The sequence below is a fragment of the Triticum urartu genome, unplaced genomic scaffold (assembly GCF_003073215.2).
Source record: "Triticum urartu cultivar G1812 unplaced genomic scaffold, Tu2.1 TuUngrouped_contig_8049, whole genome shotgun sequence".
In the NCBI taxonomy this organism is placed as follows: Eukaryota; Viridiplantae; Streptophyta; class Magnoliopsida; order Poales; family Poaceae; genus Triticum; species Triticum urartu.
This window is the reverse complement of record NW_024118956.1, coordinates 1,300-9,958: the sequence shown is the minus strand read 5'-3', so window position 1 is coordinate 9,958 and position 8,659 is coordinate 1,300. Positions and strand designations below refer to the sequence as shown.

The window sequence follows — 8,659 nt, the reverse complement described above, 5'->3', positions numbered from 1 at the left end:
TTGCGTGTGTAGGTGTGTGGGGTACGAATGAGTTGTAGCAAATCCAGATCTTCTCTCTGAGCTTCTTCTTCCCCAAGTCTCTCCCTCTCTCTGTAATCCTCCCTGTAATTCTCCTTGAACCCTTGAGATCTATGAACCATACCCTCGCCATGGCAGGGAATGCTATCTGTATCGTAGCATTTGGTATCTAGAGCCTCGTCAGATCCGCGATTTTTTTTCTCCGGTGATTCGATCCGCCGATTGACCCCTAATTCCTGACAAAAGGTGCGATTCCTCTGGGAATTACGCGCAAAACACTCCGGTGTACCTGAGTTGGGTTGGGACGACCGGCGGTAACCACGGCGAAGAAATCTGACAAGCCGACGCTCTCTGCACGCATGGCGGCGGCGGAGATGACGCTTGTGGAGATGTAGCAGTTAATTCAGGCGACCATTGCACAGAGCAAGGCCGTCTCAGAGGCAGGGGTGCACAACGCCAAGGGAATCGAGGAACTGCGCACCGCCGTCGACAACTATGCGTCGTCCTCGGCGAAGGCTTTCGATGCGCTCGCACAGACCACCACCGCGTCGCTCGACCGCACGGAGACAATGCTGGGTCGGCTCCTCATCGCCAACAACGGGCTGGATGCAGCGGTGGACGAGATGAAGCGCTCTCTCTCTGGAGTCATCAAGCGCGTCTCATCTCTGGAGCAGGCGCAGCCCACACCATCTGCTCTGCCGCAACAACAGCAGCACGCAGGGGGATTGAGGGTGGAAGTGCCGCGTCATGAAGGGAATCCGGCAGGCACAGAGATGCAGGCACAACGCAACATCCGATCGGTCCAATGACAGGGTGAGCATGCCAGCAATCATTTTCAAACATATGAGGAATTTTCTGATGAACTTGATGAGCACGGAGTGTCACCCAATTCAGCAGCACACTGTTCCCATTCGAGATTCAGTCCTCGTATTCCTCGGTCTGATTTTCCAAAATTTGATGGTGATAATCCCAAGTGGTGGAAACAACAATGCGAGAAATACTTCAGGATGTACTCTGTTCAGGCAAATATGTGGGTTGATTTTGCGACTATGCATTTTCAAGGCAATGCGGCTCTCTGGTTGCAAACATATGAAGCTATGCACACAATTGATTCCTGGCCTCAGCTATGTGTTGTAGTGTTTGCTAAGTTCAAATAGAAACAAGTATTCCAGACTTATGGATGTGTTTTTTGCCTTGCGACAGGAAGGTTCAGTGGATGATTATGCTCATTATTTTGAGGAACATATGCACAAGATACTTATGTACAATCCTTCATATGATGAGACATTTTTTGTCAATCGGTTTATGGAAGGACTGAAACAGGAGATAAGGATAGCTGTTAAATTGCAACACCCAGTAACTGTGGATGTGTCATTTGCTTGTGCTCAAACACAGGAGGCTTTGCTAGCTGAAGATACTAGTCGACCAGTAGTCAAATCAGATTTCAAGCAGAGGAACAAACAGTATATCCACCAAGGATTACTTGGATCAGCTCCTGGCGATCAGAAAATAACAGAAAAAGGGAAAATCTATGAGAAGTTTGATAATCTTAGGGCTCAGAGACGAGCCGAGGAGAGTGCTTCAAATGTGGAGAGAAATTTGGACCTGGTCACAAGTGTCCCACATCCATTCAGATACATGTTATGGAGGAGTTATTGTCAGCACTACAAATTCCATAGCAAGTGGATGAGGCACCAGCAAAGGCAGATAGTGATACTACATCTGAAACAGAAGAAATTGTAATGAAGTTATCTCTACAAGCAGTTAGTGGAACTTCTTGCAAGGAGAGCATCAAGTTGCAAGGCATGATAGGAAAAACTCATCCGCTTATTCTGATTGACTCTGGCAGCTCAAATAACTTCATCAGTGAGAAATTGGTGGAGAAACTGCAGTGCCCTGTCGAGCAACTCAACCCAGCTTCGGTTCGAGTAGCAGGGGTGGCTTGTTAACTTGCACTAAACAAGTATTGGGACTTCAATGGTGGTGTCAGGGCACTAGTTTTACTACATCTCTGAAAGCATTACCACTGGATAATTATGACATCATTTTAGGTATGAATTGGTTGGAGACCATGAGTCCCATGTGCGTTGATTGGCGCAAGAAAATTATGAAATTCAGTTACAGAAATACAGAAGTAACACTAAAAGGGATTCTTGAAACTGCAAATGATTGCAAGCAACTGTCAGCACAAGAACTGAAAGGGTCACTGCAGACGGATGCTATTGATCATATTATCCACTTGTACCACATATCTGATACCCCATCTCAGTCTGAAATTGTGCCGGACGAAGTACAGAAACTACTTGCTGAACACAAGAATTTGTTCTCAGAACCTACATCTCTACCTCCACACAGAAGTTTTGATCACAAAATTCCTCTACTGCCTGGGGCTGTACCTGTCAATGTCAAACCCTACAGATATAATCCAATCCAGAAAAATGAGATAGAGAAACAAATAGCCACTATGTTACAACAAGGTATCATTCAATTAAGCTCCAGTGCATTTGCTTCTCCTGTTTTGTTGGTCAGGAAAAAGGATGGTACTTGGCGTTTTTGTGTTGATTATCGCCACTTGAATGCGATTACTGTGAAACATAAGTATCCCATGCCTGTAGTGGATGAGCTGTTGGATGAATTAGCTGGAGCCATGTGGTTCACCAAGTTGGATCTGAGAGCAGGATACCACCAAATTCGATTGGTGGAAGGAGAGGAGCATAAAACTGCTTTCAAAGTGCACAATGGGCTATATGAGTTTAAAGTTATTCCTTTTGGAGTGACTGAAGGACCTGCTACTTTTCAAACTGGGATGAACACTGTGTTAGCTCCATTACTCAGGAAATGTGTGCTCTGTTTTATGGATGACATATTGGTGTTCAGTGCTACATTCACAGAACATCTCAAGCATCTCAAGGAAGTATTTGACTTGTTAGCTGCTAATCAGCTTTATGTGAAGATGAGTAAGTGTTCTTTTGCTCAGCAGAAATTGGAGTATTTGGGCCATGTCATTAGCAAAGATGGAGTGAGTACAAATCCTGCTAAAGTGCAAGCAGTCAAGGACCGGCCTGTTCCCACTAATGTCAAATAAGTGAGAGGATTTCTGGGGCTCACAGGGTATTACAGAAAATTCATCAAGAACTCTGGAATTATCAGCAGAAGCCTGACTGACTTACTGAAGAAAAATACGGTGTTTGTGTGGACACCCACTAACCAAGAAGCTTTTTAGCAACTACAGACTGCATTAATCACTGCCCCAGTGTTAGCTTTACCCGATTTCAAGAAAACCTTCACAATAGAGACAGATGCTAGTAACGTGGGGATTGGAGCAGTCTTGATGCAGCAAGGGCATCCTATTGCATATCTCAGTAAAGCTCTAGGTCCTAAAGCTCAGGGCCTGTCCACTTATGAGAAGGAGTGTTTGGCCATTCTGCTAGCTGTTGAGAAATGGAAATCTTATCTACAACATGATCATTTTACCATCAGCACTGATCACTGCAGTCTGATACACTTTCAGGATCAGAAAATTTCCAACCATATTCAGCAGAAAGCACTATTAAAGCTTATGGGCCTCAAATACAGTGTGGTGTACAAAAAAGGTTGGAAAATGGTGCTGCCGATGCCCTATCCAGAGTGGAAACACAGCCTACAATATTTTCCTTGTCTTATTGCACACCTCAGTGGTTGGAAGTAGTAGCTGATGGTTACCTGACAGACCCTCAAGCAAAAGAATTGCTCATTGAATTAAGTATAACTGGCAGTAATAACAAGGGTTTTTCATTACAACAACGAATTATCAGGCAACAAGGGCAGAGTGTGGTTGGGAGCAAACAAAGAAGCACAGCAGGCAATCCTGCTCTCATTACACTCGAGTGGCATTGGTGGGCATTCTGGGGTGCAAGCTACATACCAGCAAGTGAAAGCATTATTCTCCTGGCCTGCTCTCAAACAATCAGTGGAACAGTTTGTTAAATCATGGTCTATTTGTCCGCAAGCTAAATCAGAATACATCAAGAAACCGGGTTTGCTTAGCCCTCCTCCAAAACCTAAAGAAGCTTGGAATATGGTTAGTATGGATTTCATCAGTGGTCTTCCCAAGAGCAAAAATTATGACACAATCTTGGTTGTCATCGACAAGTTCAACAAATATGGTCATTTCATACCTCTTTGTCATCCCTTTACGGCCCTCTCTGTTGCACAAGCTTATTTGGACAATGTGTACAAGTTACATGGACTACCTAAAGTTCTCATAACTGACAGAGATCCCTTGTTCACTAGCACTGTGTGGCAAGAGCTGTGCAAACTTACTGACACCAAGATGAACATGAGCACAGCAAACCACCCTAAGACTGACGGTCAAACAAAGAAGTTGAATCAGTGTGTGGAGACATTCTTAAGATTCATGGTGCATTCTGCGCCCAAGAAATGGGCACAGTGGATCTCTTAGGCTGAATACTGGTACAATACAAATTTTCATTCTGCTTTTGGACACACACCCTTTAAAGTTCTCTATGGTTATGAACCAAGACATTTAGGCGTGGAAAACTTGCATTCTGATACACCTACAGATCTTACCAGTTGGTTGTCCGAGAGGAATGCAATGACTGCACTTATACGTGGTCAACTCCAACGCGCTCAACAGCGCATGAAAACTCAGGAAGACAAGCATCGCTCTGAAAGAGTTTTTCAACCAGGCGATTGGGCATATATGAAACTCCAGCCGTATATGCAACAGTCAGTGGCTCGTCGCACTAACCACAAACTGGGTTTCAAATATTTTGGTCCCTTTCAGGTCTTGGAGCGAATTGGGGACCTCGCTTATCGCCTTCAGTTACCAGCCACCAGCAAGATACACCCTGTGGTGCACGTCTCCCTGCTCAAGCCGGCCGCACCACCAGGTGATAGTAGCACAACTGAAGAGCTTCAGTACGCGCAGCAACTGACCGCATCGTCCAAGCCCGCGCAAGTTCTAGCATCGCGATGGGTGCGCGTCGGAGGGCGCACACGCCAGCAGTACAAGATCGCGTGGTCGGGGCTACCGCTGTCAATGGCAACCTGGGAGTGGTCCAGTGCACTGACAGAGCTTCCTACAACTTGAGGTCAAGCTGCCGCTTAAGGAGGGGGGAGTGCCACGACCAGTAACTTGGGCCTCAGGCCGTGGGCCGAGGGCACGGCCCCTCAGTCCGTGGGCCGAGGGACCGGCCCAGCGACTCAGTTATATAGCGTTGCGTGTGTAGGTGTGTGGGGTACGAATGAGTTGTAGCAAATCCAGATCTTCTCTCTGAGCTTCTTCTTCCCCAAGTCTCTCCCTCTCTCTGTAATCCTCCCTGTAATTCTCCTTGAACCCTTGAGATCTATGAACCATACCCTCGCCATGGCAGGGAATGCTATCTGTATCGTAGCATACATAAACGATCACTTGGCTACCACTAGGGGCCCCAGTTCCGCCGCCACAGCCAGTAGCTCCTCGACAGTTGCCGAATCAGTCGTAACTAGTAATCGTGTACGTGCAAATGCACGTATCTAAAACTGATCCTTAATTAGTTTTTACGCTGGTAATAAATCTAAACAAGAACATCACTAAATAACATATATCCTTTATTCAAAATTGTTTCCACACCCCAGAAATGCAAAGAAAACAAAATTCCAATTATCATTTGCATGCAAGCCACATATCGATCAAAGCAAATAGTGGAAAAAATATTTCAAGCACAGGAAACTTGTAGTTTTTGTATGCACAATTTTATCCGACCAAGTACAGTTTTATAATTTATAAATATAAGTCTTCACTTTCCAGATTTAAATATTAAGGAATCCTGCTACTATAGAGATCTTATTTGAAGATGAGACCATTCAAATATGTTCACACAGATTTTTTTTGTTACAGCAATATGTTCACATGGTTCACAACAAACAGCAATAACGAACTCTTTATATTAGTATTTGAATTATACATCGGAAAAATGAATTCAGGTCTATGCCTATATGATCGGCTTACAATTCCATGCATGACTCGATTCCATTGTTTGATGCTCCATCCAGCTCTAACTCTTCCATATAACAAGACATACTTTGTATCACTCTTCACATCTTCTCATTGATGGCAAAAACATGACTATTGTGGCAACTACGCCACCGCTTCATATCCAAACACAAGATGAAATGGATGGAAGATGGGAAGTACCTGTCAGCATCTCCATTACTCCCAAGATTATGCTTCCGCCTCTCTTTTCCCCCTTCTCCTGATTCTTTTTGTCAAACAAACAACATGAGTTGAAACTCAACCAAGCAAAACAGAAAAACAAAGAAAATATAAAAACATGAGTAAACCTTATATCACTTAAATGCAAATCAGGGATATCGTGGGTGCCCTGCCGCTGATTATATTGCACTTGTTGGACAGCTCAACCTGCACACCATGTGAAATTACCTAGAAGGTTCAGAGCTCTGGTGGTTCTGCAAGCAAATATCTTGTCTGGATATAATAGTTCTTGGGACAAACCTGAAAACTTTATTAGGTGCCTCTATGCACTATGAGGCCTTGCAGTTTTAGCTCGCCCCAACAGTATGGACATGGAAATCAGGTATCAACATGAAATTATGCAGGAAGATTCTATATATTTTTGTAGGTGGAAGAAGAAATTTCGATTAGTAGTTGCTACAGGTATATATGTACCGAATCATTGTACATACAGTATTATATATCAATCCAGTAAAAGTGGCGACAAGGCTATCCATATTGCAACGTTGTACAAATACTAAGATATTTGGTCAAGATAACACATCGATTCACAAAACCATGTCCCCAAAAGTGAGATCATCCTTCTGCATATTTGCACGGCAGCACATTATAGTCAGACATATAGAAGAATTATTTGCATGCTGAAATCATACCATTAGAATCCGTCAATATGAAGAAATATATACTTTTTTAATGTACTTCAATCATCAAAAGCATACTGGTTAAGAAATAGGAGTTAATCTGAAGCATGTGTCTTGTTCTTAACTTCTCTGATCTGGCTGTTGCTCACTCCTCCTTCCAGTATTATACTCTGTGTGACATCCTCTTTCAGAAACACATTCAGTCATGGGGCAGCAGCATCATGATCATAAGGCTTTGTATATTGCTAGAAAGAATCACATAACAGTCATTCATGGGGCAGCAACAGCCTGATCTGTTCAATACCAATTTGGACGCATTCACAACCTAAAAAAACACGGTTGGTGATCTGCAGGTGTGTTTGTGTAACAAGAAATACCAAGAAATGCTATCAGTACATCACAAATGAAATATTTGGTTGCTTTCTTTGACGTTGAACAATCAAATGTTTTGATGTCACCAGACATATAAGCATCTAACTTTTCACGCAATAGTAAACTTGAATAGAGACGGCGAAAATGCTTGAGCAATTAATATGTACACGAACAATACCTTGCTCAAAAGGATTTATGAGGTAACATTGGATGATAATTAAGAAAATCAAATCATCAACCTATCTGTAGGTGAACAAAATGATATGGCATCTGTAGGTGTAGGCTCGCCTCTCCTAAACTATAGCTTGGAGATGAGTTCTTATATCTGCATCAAATCACATGATAAAAGAAACCGAAACCAAAACTACGAGGAAATGCATACATGAACGTTTACCTCTATGTTTCTGGTGTAAACTTTGTAATTCCAATTCTCCGTGTCCCTTTCCTCCAATAGAGACACAATAAAGTGCCACATCCTAATTGAATCACTGACATCGTGAGAGATGGAGTGTTGTGCGGGAAAGCTACCTCCTGGGCTCTTCCCTGCATTGAAATGTCAACCCATCAAACATATAACACTGGTCTTCTATTACAAAGAAGGATTATGCTAGATTGCAGGAAGTCATAAAAGATGCAAGTTCTGCTCAAAGTAAGTAGAATTGGTTGGTGATTTTTTTCAGTAGAACATAAACTGCAGAAAATAAAGAATAATAAAACAGAGAGATTTCTTGTTCATCATAATCACCTCAATCTTCTAGAGACAGCCGGAGGCCTTATCCGCTCCGTATCCCACCCATTATGTCCACTTGATTGTTGGTGTTGCTGCGGTCAGTTGATGTGGCTGCCCTGGCGGCGGCGGCGGCCGTGGCCGTGAACTCACGGCTCAATTGCCATGAACTGCTCCTAGGAGGAAACAAAGCGGTGAATGCTGGCAGTTTCCTACGCGATCGACACATCGAACGCGGTATTTGTTCAGGGTGTGAATAGCGGTTTGGGGCTTGGGCAGCGGCTTCAGAGGGTGGATATCCCAGATCCAGCGACCCTGAAGTCGTGGAACATGGCGTTGGTGATGCTGACATCGGCTTCCTCATCTACCCAGCAGAGGGAGACGGTGGTAGAGGGTGTGACGATGGCATACGTGTGGCAGCGGTTGAGCAGAGGACCGTCCAGTGGCCTTCCTGCGCGTAAGAAGAGGCCGGCGTCTAGAAGAGTTAATTGCACAAAAGTACCATAATTGGGACATCACATGCAAATTAGTACCATAATTTGCAAATTTTTACATGTCAGTACCAACATTGGTCCAGATTTATTTTTGCAAAAAGGTCTAAATCGCGTATTGACAGTGTATCTGAACGAGAGGGCTCGCCTGTCAGATGCCTAGGAACGAAAAATC

At 43.7% G+C, this 8,659-nt stretch overlaps 1 long non-coding RNA gene across 5 annotated transcripts; it reads right to left on the bottom strand.

The window, feature by feature from the left end:
• Positions 1 to 1,394: 1,394 nt before the first annotated feature.
• On the bottom strand, positions 1,395 to 8,427 carry LOC125531767. 5 transcript variants are annotated; one of them, XR_007293515.1, is made up of 6 exons: positions 8,012 to 8,427; positions 7,661 to 7,809; positions 6,343 to 7,591; positions 6,197 to 6,260; positions 1,624 to 1,740; positions 1,403 to 1,513 (listed from the first exon to the last, which is right to left on the bottom strand). It is a non-coding gene; the product is annotated as an uncharacterized LOC125531767 (long non-coding RNA). The 5 variants fall into 5 exon arrangements; XR_007293511.1 differs by having other exon boundaries at positions 1,395 to 1,740; XR_007293514.1 differs by lacking the exons at positions 1,403 to 1,513; positions 1,624 to 1,740 and adding an exon at positions 5,195 to 6,062.
• Positions 8,428 to 8,659: the final 232 nt, after the last annotated feature.